Here is a 15,899-nt window from a genome sequence, read left to right on the forward strand (position 1 = left end):
AGGTGACAAGCAGGCTCGGGTGGTCATGATGAGGGAATCTTAGAAATAACACACAAGTTAAAGAGGGCTGCAGCAGCCCTTGCCCATCATCTCAGGAGTCTGAGGCTGGAGAATTGCTGTGAGTTCAAGGAAAGCTTGTGCTACATAACAAGAGCCTGTCTCAAAAGAAAAGAAGAAATGTAAGCAGGTAGGAAAGACACAGACAAGAATACTAAAAATAGGTCAGATGGGATGCAGAAGGCGATTGTCAGCATCCCTGCCGGCCCAAGCCCACCTGCCAGAATGAATCTGATTAGACCTGAATTAGTTCTCCTTAGAAACAGGACTGTGGTCGCTGTGCACTGTGTATCATGCTGGACAGGACCATCTGTCTCAAACACAAGCTTGCTCCCAGCATCCCTAGCCTTCTTCGCTCCCCTGCTGGCTGTGTGGCTCAGGTCTCACTGAGCCGTCCATCCATTCACCCGTCCTCTAAATATTTATGGGGACTTTAACACATGCTGGTTACAGCTCTTACTCTTTCGCATGTCTCTGCAGTGTTTAGACTATTTTTTAATTGATGGATTTTAAAATTAAAGCAATTCATTTATTTTGGAGAATGTCAGGAAATTTGAATGCACAATTAATCCTAACAAATGCTATTAGATATTTCACTGTGTATCCTTTTGATTTTAAGTTTTACTCCTAAGCTTTTAAGTTGAAATATTTTAGTCACATAAAATATTAGAGATTAATTTTTTAAAAAATCCCCAGGCTCATTACCCAGTTTACAATATTACACAAACTGATGTTGTCCCTTTTATCATTCTTCCTTCTTTATTTCTTTTTTTTTTTTTTTTTTTTTTTTTTTTTTAGTTTTTTCGAGACAGGGTTTCTCTGTGTAGCTTTGCGCCTGTCCTGGAACTCACTTGGTAGTCCAGGCTGGCCTCGAACTCACAGAGATCCGCCTGGCTCTGCCTCCCGAGTGCTGGGATTAAAGGCGTGCGCCACCACCGCCCGGCTATTTCTTATTTTTTATTACATTTATGTGTGTGTGTGTGTGTGTGTGTGTGTGTGTGTGTGTGTGTGAGAGAGAGAGAGAGAGAGAGAGAGAGAGAGAGAGGGAATGTGTGTGCATGTGCGTGCACAAGCACGTTTTGCAATTCTGGCAATTGAATCCAGGGCCTCATGCATCCAAAATACAAGCTCTGTCACTGAGCTTTACTCTCAGCCCTGTTTGGTTAGACTTTAAAATTTAAAATAACTATAGTCTTCTACAATGTTTTTAATTTTCTAATTTTGAGCGAGGGTCTCACTCTGTAGCCCAGGCTGGGCAGGAACTCCCTTCACTCTTCATAGTTAGCCTCTCAAGTGATGTGGGTGATCGTGGGTATGAATCACTGTCGTTCCGGATTGCAATTTGTCTTTTTTTTGTGGGGATGGAGTTTATTAAAAAAGATCTTTTTGGGGAAAAAAGAAGTATAGTTTACCCACGGAGGTTAAGTGTGTAGGCTAAGTGAAAGAAAGATCCTTAGGAAAATCAGAACACACACCTGAGAACGGGGGTTCCTCAAGGGACTGGCTTGCAGTTCGCTTCCGTGACTTGTCATTGTCTGGAATTATTTATGCTGAGATCTGTAGCTCTCTTTCATTGATTGTCACTGTTGTGTTATAGATATTCTGACAGAAGATGTCGTAACAGTTCGGTTATTAATTCTCCCATGAATCCAGGTAGGTTGTTTCCAATATGCCATTGTTAGACACATGGCAATTACCGAGCGTGGTACCTTATGCCTGTAAATCCTACTATACCCAACCAGCTGAGACAGGAGAATCCCAGCAAGTCGGATGCCATCCTGGACTACATAGTGAGTTTCAGACCAGCTCAGCTGCAGAATAAGGCCTTACTTCAAAAAGCCAATAAATAAATAAATAACTGTTGGGGACTAGAGAGATGCCTCAGCCATTAAGAGCACTGGCTGTTCTTCTAGAGGACCCGGGTTCAATTCCCAGCACCCACATGATGGCTCACAAATGTCTGTAACTCCAGTTCCAGGGCTTCTGATAACTTCACACCAATGCATATAAAATAAAGTTAAATAAATTTTAAAAAATAAAATAAATAAGTAAGTAAATAACTATCTGTTCCTATCCCTTTGCACATATAAAGGTAAATTTCTCCGGAGTACACACTTGAGAATAAAATTGACTAGAAAAAAATAAACAAATTACTTGAATATTACCAAATGGCCTTTCAATGTGATGTGTTAATTTACACTCTTACATTAATGCCAGTACCGTAGACTCTTTATATAGAAATACATAGGTCTGGGGATGTAGCTGAGGGGTGGAGTATCTAGTTGACCTGTTCTCAATGCTCGGTGCCACAGAGGAGGAGGACATATCCACCTCTGCACTCACACTTGTCGTGTGTGGTGTGGGTGTCACATACATGTCAGAGTTCAGAAGCCCCAAGCCTGGATGTTCTTGTTTGCATATATTTCCCTGGCCCGCTTCCTGTCAATGAATTCCTAATGTGAGCAGCTAGTGCTTTGGACAGTCTTCTTGAAGCTCCTATAACAGATAAAACTACTCTTCGGAAAAACCACAGTCATACTCCGCCTTGATCTAAGATCCAGTGAAAACCACAGTCTCGTAGAGGTCAGGTTGCCTTTCTTTTCTTTTTGAGACAGTCTTTGTAGTTCAGGCTGGCCACCAACTCACTAGCCAAGGATGACCTTGAACTTCTGCTCTGCCGCTGCCTCTGCCTCCTGAGAGCTAGGATTACAGGTATGCATCATCAACACACCCAGTTCCGGGTGTGCTTGGAATGGAACCCAGGCCCCCATTCATGCTAGGCAAGTAAACTATCAACAGAGAGCTACATTCCATCCCGAGCTTACAGAAAACATTCAGTTAGGGGTTTGGTTTTTGTTTGTTTGCTTGTTTGTTTTTTGTTTGGTTGGTCTTTGTTTTTGTTTTCATTTTTATTTTTGTTTTGAGATAGTCTTGTGTAGACCAGGCTGGCCTTATTATGTAGCTGAGGTTCACCTTGAACCCGATTCTCTTGCCTCCCTAATGCACCACCATGCCTAACTTTATTTATTTTTTTCTTTTCTAAACAAAACAAAAAAATTCTTGGTAGCAATAAGGTTGCAGCCTTGAGATCCAGTGTTAATTTTACTCTAAGTCTCGACATCAAGGTAAACACGTTGAGTGGCAGAATTGCTTAGAAAACAGCCAATTCCTTCTGAATTCCTTAACTGGAAAAGTTCTTAGAAGACTTCAGCCGAATTTTTAAATGATCCACTCGGAGCTATCTTAACTCCCTGCAGGACTCAGGTGCCTTGAGAAAATAATCATTCATTAGGAAGTGTGAGAAACGTCGGGAGGGTTGATTCTGTTTAAATGCCAGTGTGACTTGATCATTAGTGTGTGCGAGAGCCAAGCAAATACCACCGCCAGAGAGGCTAACCCAACCCGGAATTATTTCAGAGCAATTAATTCACTTGCAAGCTTCTTGTACTAACACTACCTTATTTCCCTTGTGTATACAGACAAAGTGTTTTTAAAAAATCAACCAAAATCTGTGATGCTCTGCCAACAAGATCACTGGGTGAAAGACAACCCCCTAGTCAAATGTAAATTGTAGCCGTATTAGTATGCTAATGAGCTAAGTGATAAACTGTGGGTCAGATTTTCTCTCCCTCAGCTTAAATAGCACTTGAAAAGGATTTCTTTCTAAATGTTTGGGGAACCTAGGAGCAGAAGCAATTAAGGTTTATTATGTGAAAATGATCTGTTCAGCAATATGAAAAATTAATAAAGGGCCAAACTAAAGTGAGACATGGTTCTTCCTACTGATCTACAAATTGTGCAGCGACATGATATAAAGGAGGCATACTTACCCATGCTAAATTTGGAGTGAAATCTTAAGAAGTTCTTAAATTGCGGTTTAGGAAAAAAAAAAAAAAAGATTCGTTTTGTTAGAAGTTTTAAACAGGAGCCAGGGAGGAAACCCAGTTCAGAAAAGGTTAAAGGTTGAACTGTTTGCACCAGGAAGTGAATGGTGTTGAGAGATAACCAGAGGCTTACAGTTGAACCAATTCCCATGACCTTTCACCTAAAGAGAAAGCAGCTCAGAGCTTTATAGCTTGTTTCGAATTTACTGGCTTCTACCTTTCTGCATTCCTGTTATACGCGCCTTAAAATTCTGGGACAGAGGCAGTTTAGAAGGTTCAACAGCTAAGCAAGGCGCTGGCCACCAAGTCTGATGAACTGAGTTCGACCCCAGGGACCCATAGGCTGCAGGCAGAGAACCAGCTTCCACTTCCACAGGATGTCCTCTGAGCTCTACTGTGGCGCGCGCGCACACACACACACACACACACACACACACACACACACACACACACACACACACACCATATACACACACTTAAACATTTGTATTTCAACTAGGAAGAAATCTGATTATTTTGCAGCACTCAGCTCAGCTTCTTGCTTGCAGGTCTGGTTTAAGAAAGCAAGGTACCCAGGTGTGGTGGTGCATTGTCTTTAATCCCAGCACTCAGGAGACAGAGGCAGAAGAATCTCTCTGAGTTCAAGGCCAGCCTCTTCTACAGAGTGAGTTCCAGGACAGCCAGAGCTACATAGTGAGACTCTGTCTCAAAAAACAAAACAAAACAAACCCCACAACAACAACAATAAAAAATCAGTATAGAGACCGTGGTGCCTGGAAGAGTCTGCAAGTTGGGGTCACATCGACATCCCTCCCCTCTTTGGTGTTCATGTCCCCCTCCACCCTGGCTGCCACTTCCACAAGCTTTGTAACCAGCTAGTCTAGCCACAGCTTCCCCTTGGGCCCCATCCTCTGGTAAGTGTGAGTGGAGATGGTAGAACGTATAGCCCAAGACGGCACTGTTGGTCTTAGCTGCACAACACAGTCATTGGGGCACTTCGTAAACAACCAACGGCTGTCTGGGACCCGGGGCAGATTCCAAATTTAATTTATCAGTATGGGCTGTTGCCAGGGCATAAGGATTTTTAAAGCTCTGCTGGTGACTGTAACAGGCAGCAGATGCTGAGAACCAGTGTCCTAAGGAGTGTCGTGAAAACTAAATAAAACAGAAGAGAGCCCAGGCCTCATCCCAGGCCTCAGAAAACAGGAGCAGGAGCTGGAGAGTCCTGGCCAGCCTGGGCTACATAACTAAACAACACAACACAACACACACACACACACACACACACAGAAAGAAAGAAAAACAACCACAACAGAACAGAAGAGGTGAGCAGCTGATAGGCAACGAGAGGATTAAAAATAATAATAATAATAAAGCCTCATTTCCTTCTTTCTTCAATTAGTTTCTTAATAAGTTCACACTTGTGTTTGCTCCGAGCAGGAAGCTAAAGAACAGAGGGAGACTTTTGTTCAAAGATTTAGTTTCTTTTTACACTTACTTTGAATTAATTTTAAACTTAAAAAAACATTGGAAGAACAATAGAAATAATCCACCTACATCTTTCACCTAAATTCCTCCATTAACAGACTACTATGTTATCACCACCACCACCATATATATATCTCCATACGTATGATGGTTTTCTTCCTTGAACAGCTGAGTAGTTGCAATGCCCTTTACTCTTAAACACTGTATACTTACTAAGAACAAAGCTGTATCTGTGGGATACTGAATTGAAAACATTAATATTGTTGGGGGGGTTTTGCTCTTTTGGGGAGCCCACCACCCAGGTCTCAAATGGATCACACACAGAGGCTTATTCTTAATTACAAATGCCAGGCCTTAGCTTGGCTTAGTTTCTAGCCAGCTTTTCTTAACATAATTTATCCTGTCTACCTTTTGCCTCTGGGCTTTTCCCATTCTCTTACTTCTGTAAATCTTACTCTTACTCCATGGCTTGCTGTGTATCTGGGTGGCTAACCCTGATGTTCTACTCTTTCTCTGGCTACTTCTCCACTCTTCCATCTCTTTTCTTCTCCCTCCTCCCAGATTCCTTCTATAAATTCTCTCTGCCTACCAGCCTCACCTAGCTCTGTCTCCTGCCTTGCTATTGGCTGTTCAGTTCTTTATCAGACCATCAGGTGTATTAGACAGGCAAAGTAACACAGGTTCACAGAGTTAAACAAATGCAACATAAGCAAAAGTAACACACCTTAAAATAATATTCTACAACACTTCCCCCTTTTTGTCTAAATAAAAATGGAAGGGTTTTAACTTAAACGTAGTAAGACTATATACAAGAACAATTATCAAGTAAGGATTACATTCACAATATTCTGCCCATTTATAGTTAGCATGTTCAGAGATAATAATGCATTATCTATCCTATCTTAGTGAATCCAAAATTTTACACCTAACTTACTTTCTATCATAACTAAAGAAAACTGCAACTATAACTATCTAGTCTTCAACTCCATCAATGACTCAGAGGGTGTAATATTACCTAACAACAGAGACATCTGGATGTCTGGACAGTCACCCAAAGTTCCTCTGTAACATTGGGGTATCCATCTTCAGCCTACAGGCCCAGAGTATCTGGTAGACTTTTCAGTGAAGCAGGAAACTTGAAGGACTGTTCTGCCTTGTTTTGGCAAAGTTCAGCAGTCACTTTCCTGTGTGTCCTGCAGCATGTCTGGAAGTTTCTTCTGAGAAGCAGGAATTTTCAAGGACTGTCTTGCCTTATTTGGCAAAATTCAGTTCTTTTTTTTTTTTTTAATTTTTTTGGGTTTTTTGTTTTTGTTTTTGTTTTTTTTTTTTGAGACAGGGTTTCTCAGTGTAGCTTTATGCCTTTCCTGGATCTCACTCTGTAGACCAGACTAGCCTGGAACTCACAAAGATCCACCTGCCTCTGCCTCCCGAGTGCTGGGATTAAAGGTGTGTGCCACCACCGCCCGGCAGCAAAATTCAGTTCTTTATTAGACAGGCAAAGTAACAGGTTCACAGAGTTAAACAAATACAACATAAACAAAAGTAACACACCTTAAAATAATATTCTACAACCATTAACATTGATATTAAGCCATTGTCTACAGTCCTCATGTAATTACTATATTTCCAACCTTCCCAATAGTTTTCTTATGACATCCTTCCTGGGCCCTATCATAATCCAATCCATGATCCTGAGTAGCAGCTTCTGGTTCTACTTCTTCATTTATTATTTTTTTAATCTGGTATAATTCTGCTGTCTTTCATGCCACTGACACTGAAATCAATATTGGCCAATTGTTCTAGGTCCTGGACATTTGGGGTAAATATATGATTGAATAGTCTTCAGTAAATTTATAGAGCTATACAAACAGCATTACAGTCCAGCCTTAGACCATGTCCACATGGGGACTGGAGAGACAGTCCAGTGTTTATTAAGAACACTTGCTACTTTTCCAGAGGAACCAAGTTCAATTTTCTGAACTTCGATGAGTGACTTCCTCTTGTGGGCTTTGCAAACACCTTCACTCATGTGACCACACACACACTTAAAAACTAAAATAAAACTTGTAACCTCTCAACATTCCCCTTTCCTCCACTCCCACCCCCAGCTCTAAGTGGTAGCTGCCCACTTTCTATCTTCATAGTTTGCCTTTCTTCAAGATGCCAAATAAATGGAGTCACACAATATATCGTCCTTTATGTCTTGCTTCTTTACTTAACCTGATATTTTGAAGTTCATTCATCTGTAGCATATCTTTATAGTCCATTTGTTATTGTTTAATAACATTTCCTTGGGTGGATGTAACACACTGTGGGCAGCCCTTGGGGTTCCCTGCCTCCTAGTATTTGCACTCTTGTGGAAATTCCTCCTATTGCACATGGGCTGGACCAGCCTTGCTCCCAATGAATAGATTGTGGGAGAAGTCAGGTGTATTGGTGCACATATGTCATGCCAGTGCTTGGAAGGACAAGAGGATCATAAGTTTGAGACCAGCAACCAGCCTGTACCACACAGGGACACCCTCTGTGAAAAGGGGTGTGTGTGTGTGTGTGTGTGTGTGTGTGTGTGTGTGTACCTCAGTCAGTAAAAACACTCACACAGAAAACATGAGAAGTGAGATGGGATCCATGGTACCCACATAAAAGCAGAGTGTGGCAGTATGAACCTATAGTCCCAGTGATGGAGAGGGAGAGACAGGAGGATCCCAGAGGCTCAATGTCCAGTCATTCTAGCCTAATTGATGGGCCAGTAAGAGACACTGTAAGGTAGAGGTCCAGCAGGATGGTTGGGGGGAGGGGAGCAGGAGCAGAGGGCAGGTGGGGGAGAGGTGCTTGCTGCTAAAGCTGCACAACCTCAGCTCCATCCTATTGCTATATTTAATGAGGTAATTCCATGTAGTTTATCTGGTAATTAAAAGAGGTTTATTAGGGCTGGAGAGATGGCTCAGTGGTTAAGAGTATCAGCTGCTCTTCCAGAGGACCTGGGTTCAATTCCCAGCACTCACATGGCAGCTCACAACTATCTATAACTCCAGTTCTAGAGCATCCTACACCCTCACACAGACAAGACATCAATGCACATAAAATAAATCATTTAAAGAGGCTTATTTTAGGGGTAACTTACAACCAATAAGGGTTCGATTACAGGACCCGGGAGAGATGAGGCACAGTTCAGCGTAGTTCTCTCGGGAACTCTGACTTGGTCTGCAAATCCAGCCTCCAGGACCACGAGGAGCTAAGAGAGCGACCACGTACGCATCTTGGGTCTTAAGGGGTCTCCTCTTGCCACACCCCAGGGGCAGGTCATAGGCAGGTGTATGCCACTCCACCTAGCTATTGTAAGTTAGACTTGCCTCAAACTCTCAATCCTCCTGCCTCAGTTTTCCAAGTGTTCAAACTACAAAAGTGTACCACCATGCCTGGTACTTTAGCTCAAAAATATAGTGATCTTGAAATGCTGTTGTAGTAGAACATCAGACTGGGTCAATTATCTGTCTGTCTGTCTGTCTGTCTATCTATCACCTATCTATCTATGTATTCTATCTATCATCTTTTATCTATTGATTGACCTATCATCTATTTACCTATCATCTATCTTTCTATCATCTATGTAACTATAGATCTATATACCTACCTACATATCATCTATCTATCTATCTATCTATCTATCTATCTATCTACCTATCATCTATCTATTTACCTCCTTACTTATCTATCTGTACTAGGATTGAACTCAGGACCTCTATATGCTAGGCAAGCACTCTGTTTCTGCCAGTTGGAGAGGCTGAGAGTCCAGGCTCCTCCTGTGGGCATCTGATCCAGTCAGAGCCTTCTCAAAAGTCTTCACATGGTAGAATGTGGAAAGGCAAGATAACAGACTCATGCTGGAATACTCTCAATCCCACAGTTTAATCACCTTTCAGAGACCCAGTCTTTTAAGAGTATCACATTGGCAAGACCCTAATTTTGCAGAGAACACATCCAACCCTCAGCAACACTCATGGAGGATTTTCTGGCATGAATCAAAACATCTACTTTATAATAACACCAAGTAAGTCCTTTTTGCATGACAGGCACTATTCCAAACCCTCGTATGTATTTCACACTTTAATCATCACAAAATCTGTGAGATAGCTACTCGATCCCAGGACGACCACCGGATGCAGTTCTAGGGGTACCACTCACGTGGTGACCACCGTATGCAGTTCTAGGGGTACCACTCACATGGTGACCACCGTATGCAGTTCTAGGGGTACCACTCATGTGGTGACCACCGTATGCAGTTCTAGGGGTACCACTCACGTGGTGACCACCGTATGCAGTTCTAGGGGTACCACTCACATGGTGACCACCGTATGCAGTTCTAGGGGTACCACTCACGTGGTGACCACCGTATGCAGTTCTAGGGGTACCACTCACGTGGTGACCACCGTATGCAGTTCTAGGGGTACCACTCACATGGTGACCACCGTATGCAGTTCTAGGGGTACCACTCACACGGTGATCTTTGATGTTTTATTTTGATGTTTTGTACAGTGTCTCATTATGTAGCCCAGTCTGGCCTCAAACTTTTGATCCTTATGCTTCAACCTCACAAATATTGGGATTATAGGTATGCACCAAAATGCCACCATCAGTCGTGGCCATTTGAATGAGCTCCCTGGGCCACACTACCTGTTGGCGCTGTCTGTCACACCCCCTGCTTTAAGGGAGAGATAGCTCCCCCCCCCCAACACTGTGCTGGCTAGTTTTATGTCAGCTTGACACAGCTAAAGTCATCTGTGAGGAGGGAACCTCAATTGAGGAAATGTCTCCGTAAGTGTGGGCCATAGGCAAGCCTGCTGGGCATTTTCTTAATAAGTGATTGGTGGGGGAGGGTCCAGCCCATTGTGGGCGGTGCCACCCCTGGGCTGGTGGTCCTGATTCTCCACAAAAGCAGGCTGAATAAGCCCTGGGGAGCAAGCCAGTAAGCAGCACCCTTCCATGGTCTCTGCCTCCAGGTTCCTGTCCTGACTTCCTTCAGTGATGGACTACAAATGAGGATGTGTAAGCCATATAAACCCTTCTATTCTGAAGTTGCTTTTAGTCATAACAGCAATAATAAACCTAACTAGGACAAGCACTCACATAAAAGACAGGTGTGGTTGTGTACACCTGTAACCCAGCCTAGCCAAAAACAAAAACTGAACTCCAGATTAGGTTAAGTGATCCTGTCTCAAGGAGATAAGATAGAGCAGGTCATCAGCCATCTTCCTCCTGACCTGCACACACACATACATGTTCCCACCTTCACATACAGGTACACACATATATACCACATGCACATACATACATGCAAACAGAGCTACATACGGAACATGCACACACACACACACACACACACACACACACACACACACACAGAGGGAGAGAGAGAGAAGTTAAGCATCACTGGACATAGTGGTAAATGTCTACAATTTCAGCACTCTAAGAGAATCGTGAGTTTGATGAGGCCAGCCTAGACTACATAGCAAGATCTCAAAGAAAGGAAAAGGAAGGAAGAGAAATAGATTCAGTACCTTTCACATTTTTAAAATTTTATTTTATTATTAATTAAAATACAATTATATCATTTCACCTTTCCCTCTCCTCCCTCTGACTCTTCCTGTGGTGTCCCCTCATTCTCTCTCAATTCATGGTCTCCTTTTTTTTTTTTTTTTTTCGAGACAGGGTTTCTCTGTGTAGCTTTGCGCCTCTCCTGGAACTCACTTGGTAGCCCAGGCTGGCCATGGTCTCCTTTTTTAAAAAAATAATTGTTGCTCTTCCTGTAGGCGGCCTAAGGTGACCTGTGAAGATGGTTCGCTACTCGCTTGACCCAGAAAACCCTACAAAATCATGCAAATCAAGAGGTTCAAATCTTCGGGTTCACTTTAAGAACACCCGTGAAACTGCCCAGGCCATCAAGGGTATGCATATCCGAAAAGCCACCAAATATCTGAAAGATGTCACTTTAAAGAAGCAAGGTGTGCCTTTCCGGCGGTATAATGGTGGAGTTGGTAGGTGCGCCCAGGCCAAACAGTGGGGCTGGACACAGGGCCGGTGGCCTAAAAAGAGTACTGAATTTTTGCTGCACATGCTTAAGAATGCAGAGAGTAATGCTGAACTTAAGGGCTTGGATGTGGATTCTCTAGTCATTGAACACATCCAGGTGAACAAAGCACCTAAGAAGCGCCGACGGACTTACAGAGCTCATGGCCGGATTAACCCATACATGAGCTCCCCCTGCCACATCGAGATGATCCTCACTGAACAGGAACAAATTGTTCCAAAGCCAGAAGAGGAGGTTGCGCAGAAGAAGAAGAAGATATCCCAGAAGAAACTGAAGAAACAAAAACTTAGGCACAGGAATAAATTCTGCATAAAATAAATGCCGATAAAAGTAAAAAAAATAATAATAATTGTTATTGTTACACACACACACACACACACATGAATAAATAAATAAATACAACCTGCTGAGTCCATTTAATGGTGTGTCTGTCTGTGTGTCTGTGTGCCTGTGTGTGTGTGTGTGCGTGTGCGTGTGCGTGTGCGTGTGTGTGTGTGTGTGTGTGTGTCTATGTGTGTGTGTCTATGTGTGTGTGTTTAGGGCTGACCACAGTTATTGGATAATCAATTAGGGAACTCTCTCAGGGAAGACTAATTCTCCCTTCCTCAGCAATCATTCATTGCCTGTAGTTCTTCATCTAGAGCTCTTCATCTCAAATGGTTGAGATTTCTCTCACTGTGCTGGCTAGTTTTTTGGTTTTTTTTTTCAGTCAGCTTGACACAAACTAAAGTCATTTTGGAAGAGGGAACCTAAGTTTAGAAAATGCCCCCACCAGACTGGCCTATAAGCAAACCTGTGATGTGTTTTCTTGATTGATGATTGATCTGGGAGGATGCAGGCCAGTATTGGGCAATGCCACCCCTGGGCTGGTGGTTCTGGGTGCTGTAGAAATGAGCAGGCTGAGCAAACCCTGAGGAACAAGCCAGTAAGCAGCACTCCTCCATGGCCTCAGCATCAGTTTCTGCTCCTGGATCCCTGCTTTGAGTTCCTGTCCTGACTTCTTTCGATGATGGACTATGATGTGGAAATGTAGGCAGAATAAACCTTTACCTGGGTGAGTTGCTTTGGTTCTGGTGTTTTATCACAACAACAGAAACCCTAAGACATCCGTCCATGTCGGCATGTCAACGGGTATTGTCAATGCTCGGGTCTTGTGTAAGCAGCCGTATTTCAAAACTTTATAGATTCATGGCCATAGCTTCTCCCTACCACATCTAGAATACACAATGGTAGCAGACTTCCTGGTCCTCTGAGTCTTACAGTCTGTCTGTCTCCCCGCTTTTCCTTGATGTTCCCCGAGCCTTGGGATTGTATGTATAACAAGTGAGGCTGGGAACCCCATGGTCAGTTCTCTGCATTTTGACCAGTTGTGACTTCCTGTAGTGGTCTTAGCTGCAAAAGTAAACTTCTCTGATGAAGGCTGAGAGAGACACTTGCCTGTGGGTCTAAGGATGAGCATTTAGAGTGCAGTTAGGAACTGTACTGGTTTAGGAAAATGCAGTAGTAGGTTCTCCTACAAGATCCATGACCTCACCAGCTGCAGATGGTGGGCTGGGCGTCCACTAGCAGGCGTGATCTCCCTCCTACTGGGCAAGTCTTAAGTTAGTTACCACCAAAAAAGGTGCCACTGTTGTACCTTTAGGGATACCTTGCCTGCTGGTCGTTGTTGGGGTTCATAGGTATCACAGCTGGGTAGAACTATTGGTTGTTTTCTCCCTGGTCAGCTGGAATAGCGCTTTCTAGTACTATGAAGGTCGGTCCTTAGGGCAGAGGCTTTGGGTCAAGTCCAGTTCAATTCCTCCGAGTCCTGTGTCTGAATGGCACGATGTCTTCAGCCATGGGGACTTACCTTCCACTTCTGGGAGGTGACAAAGGGCAACAGCAATAGCCTATACTATTTTAGGAGTCTCTGGAACTTCCCTGACCAACAATTGGAAAGGAGGTGCTCATACCCAGTACTGGAGTTTTTGTTAGATAGTCTATAGCTCTTAGGGGTAGTAGGAGCACTCCAAGTAGCATAACTTTATATAACTAATATGTAGTTTTAGGTGAATATAAAATAATGTGCTTCCCTATGTTTCTTTTCAAACTTCCTTAGTGTCTATGGCCACGCTACCCTGAATGCCCACAGTTTTAAGTAGCAGGGCCTTAGGTTTAATATTTGGTGTGGGGGGGTGACGGGAGCACAGAAAGTCACTCCTGGGGACCTGGGAGAGGACTTTTTCAGAAACAGACAAACCAGGGCTTCTGAGGCAGAGTAGTGTTGGTGGTGTTATAGTCTTAGCCTGGTAGTGGTTACCTTACAGTTATTTTTAGTATTAGCTCATGTGTGTTTTATACTCTTGTTCTATATAACACAGATTCTCAAAACTTGAGCTAATTTATTATGTTTCTTTTTCTTTCATTCAACATGTTCCAAGATGCACAGCTATGGAAAATGGCTTAGTAATAATATAAGAGAGAAAATATGTGTGTATATATATACATGCATGTGTGTGCCCCCATGAGAACTGAAAGCATGCTAGTCAAATACTACTGAGCTCTAGGGTTGGAAAAAACATTAGAAATTTTTTAGTTAGTTGAAGGTCTTTATTTTACAAAGAGAAAATTGAGAGTTAACTTGTCATTTTGGGATCTTTCTACCAAGCTGTATCACTTTCTAAACACAGAAGACATTAATCATATCAACAAGAAATATGTACTTCAAAGATTCAATTATTTTAATGCTTATTTTAGTCTTAGAAGACTTGACTGCCTCTGTGCTGGAAATAAATTATCTCATGTAATATAGCATCTATACATAAGCAGCATTTTATTATCATTCTGTGATATCAAGAAAGCTTAGAGAAGAGGTTGTTGCAATGTGAAATGGAATTTTACTGATAACTACTAAATTTTCTTCCCTGCTTAATAATTTAAAACCATATACAATAAAGTGAATTTAATGACACAGTGAGTCTTCTGGGTATGGGAAAAATGCTTCTCCTTTTCTAAACCCATCGAATGTAACTGAAGATTAATAATAAATACTACGTATTGTAAAAACTGGCTTATTTCACTACTGGAAGGCTTCTCACTGTTTATGATGATGCAGATTATAACCTAGAGAAAAAAAAATAAATAGAATGCCTACAGACAGAACCAGCTACATAGTTTGCAGGGCCCACTGAAAAATGAAAACAAGGGCCCCTCGCTTCAAAAGCAGACAAGAGCCAGGTGTGGTGGTCCATGCCATTAATCCCAGCACCCCGCTCATACAGGCTGGCCAATCTCTGAGTTCAAGGCCAGCCTCCTCTACAAAGAGAGCTCCAGGCCAGCCAGGGCTACATATTGAAACCCTGAATAAAGATCAAATAAAAGTTGGGAGGAGCAGTGGGGAGCTGATATGGTGCACATTATCTGTAGTTCTAGGTGTTGGGGGACTGACACGGGCCTCTCACAAATTTGAGGCTGCTTGGACAACTGAGTGAGACTGTTTCCAAATGATATTTAAGGATGACTAGAGAGTCAGTTCGATTGGGAAAGTGTTCACCTTCAAGCTTGAGGACCTGAATTTGATCTCCAGAACCCACATTAAAATGAAAAAAAAAAAAAAAAGAACCAAGTGTGGCATGGTAATACACTGTTATGAGAATCTCTCTTACATCCTAAGAGACTGGAACTTTTGCTGGACCTCACAGCCAGAGTTAATAATACACCTTGAGATCATCTAAGCTTAAGACCCAGATCCTGCTGTGTACCCAGCCTTTTCGTTTAACCTGCCTTTAAGAGAACAATGCAGCAGCTCTAACCTTACTTGCCTTGGTTTTCCCAGGTAATCAGCTTTTACAACCTAAACTAATACATAATTTTAATCTTAAATTGTGTACACTTCCTTATGGCTGACCCATGAGTAATGTATGTGTGTACGTGTAGATGAATTTCTAAGTGGTTTTATTAAGTAAAAAACACAGAGCCAAATATAGGGGTGAAAGCCTTAGAGAGATCAGGGAAATAGGGAAACTTTACCTCACCAACTCTGCAGCTTCCAAAAGCGAGTTACTTCCTGTCTACCCACCTCAATATGCCTTGCTGTTCTGCCATCTGATTTGCTCTCTGTCCAACTACATCACTTCCTCTTCCTACACAGCTCTGTCACTTCCTGTTTGTCTGTGCAGACCTCCAGACCTCCAAGGTTAACTAGTTTTGGAATTGAAGGCGTGTGCCACCACACCTGGCTCTGTTTCCAGTGTGGCCTTGAACACACAGAGATCCAGACAGATCCCTGCCTGCCAAGTGATAGGATTAAAGGCGTGTGCTAACATTGCATGACTTCTGTGTTGTGGCTGTTTTTTTTCCTCTGATCTCCAGGCAAGCTTTATTTATTAAAGCACAAATAAAAT

The 15,899-nt window shown here is 42.6% G+C and overlaps 1 pseudogene; it reads left to right on the top strand.

Moving 5' to 3' along the window:
- The first annotated feature begins 11,230 nt into the window (after positions 1 to 11,230).
- On the top strand, positions 11,231 to 11,807 carry LOC128115192 (60S ribosomal protein L17-like; annotated as a pseudogene).
- The last annotated feature ends 4,092 nt before the right edge of the window (positions 11,808 to 15,899 follow it).

This window comes from Peromyscus californicus, unplaced genomic scaffold (genome assembly GCF_007827085.1).
Source record: "Peromyscus californicus insignis strain IS unplaced genomic scaffold, ASM782708v3 Scaffold_1__1_contigs__length_55948999, whole genome shotgun sequence".
NCBI lineage: Eukaryota > Metazoa > Chordata > Mammalia > Rodentia > Cricetidae > Peromyscus > Peromyscus californicus.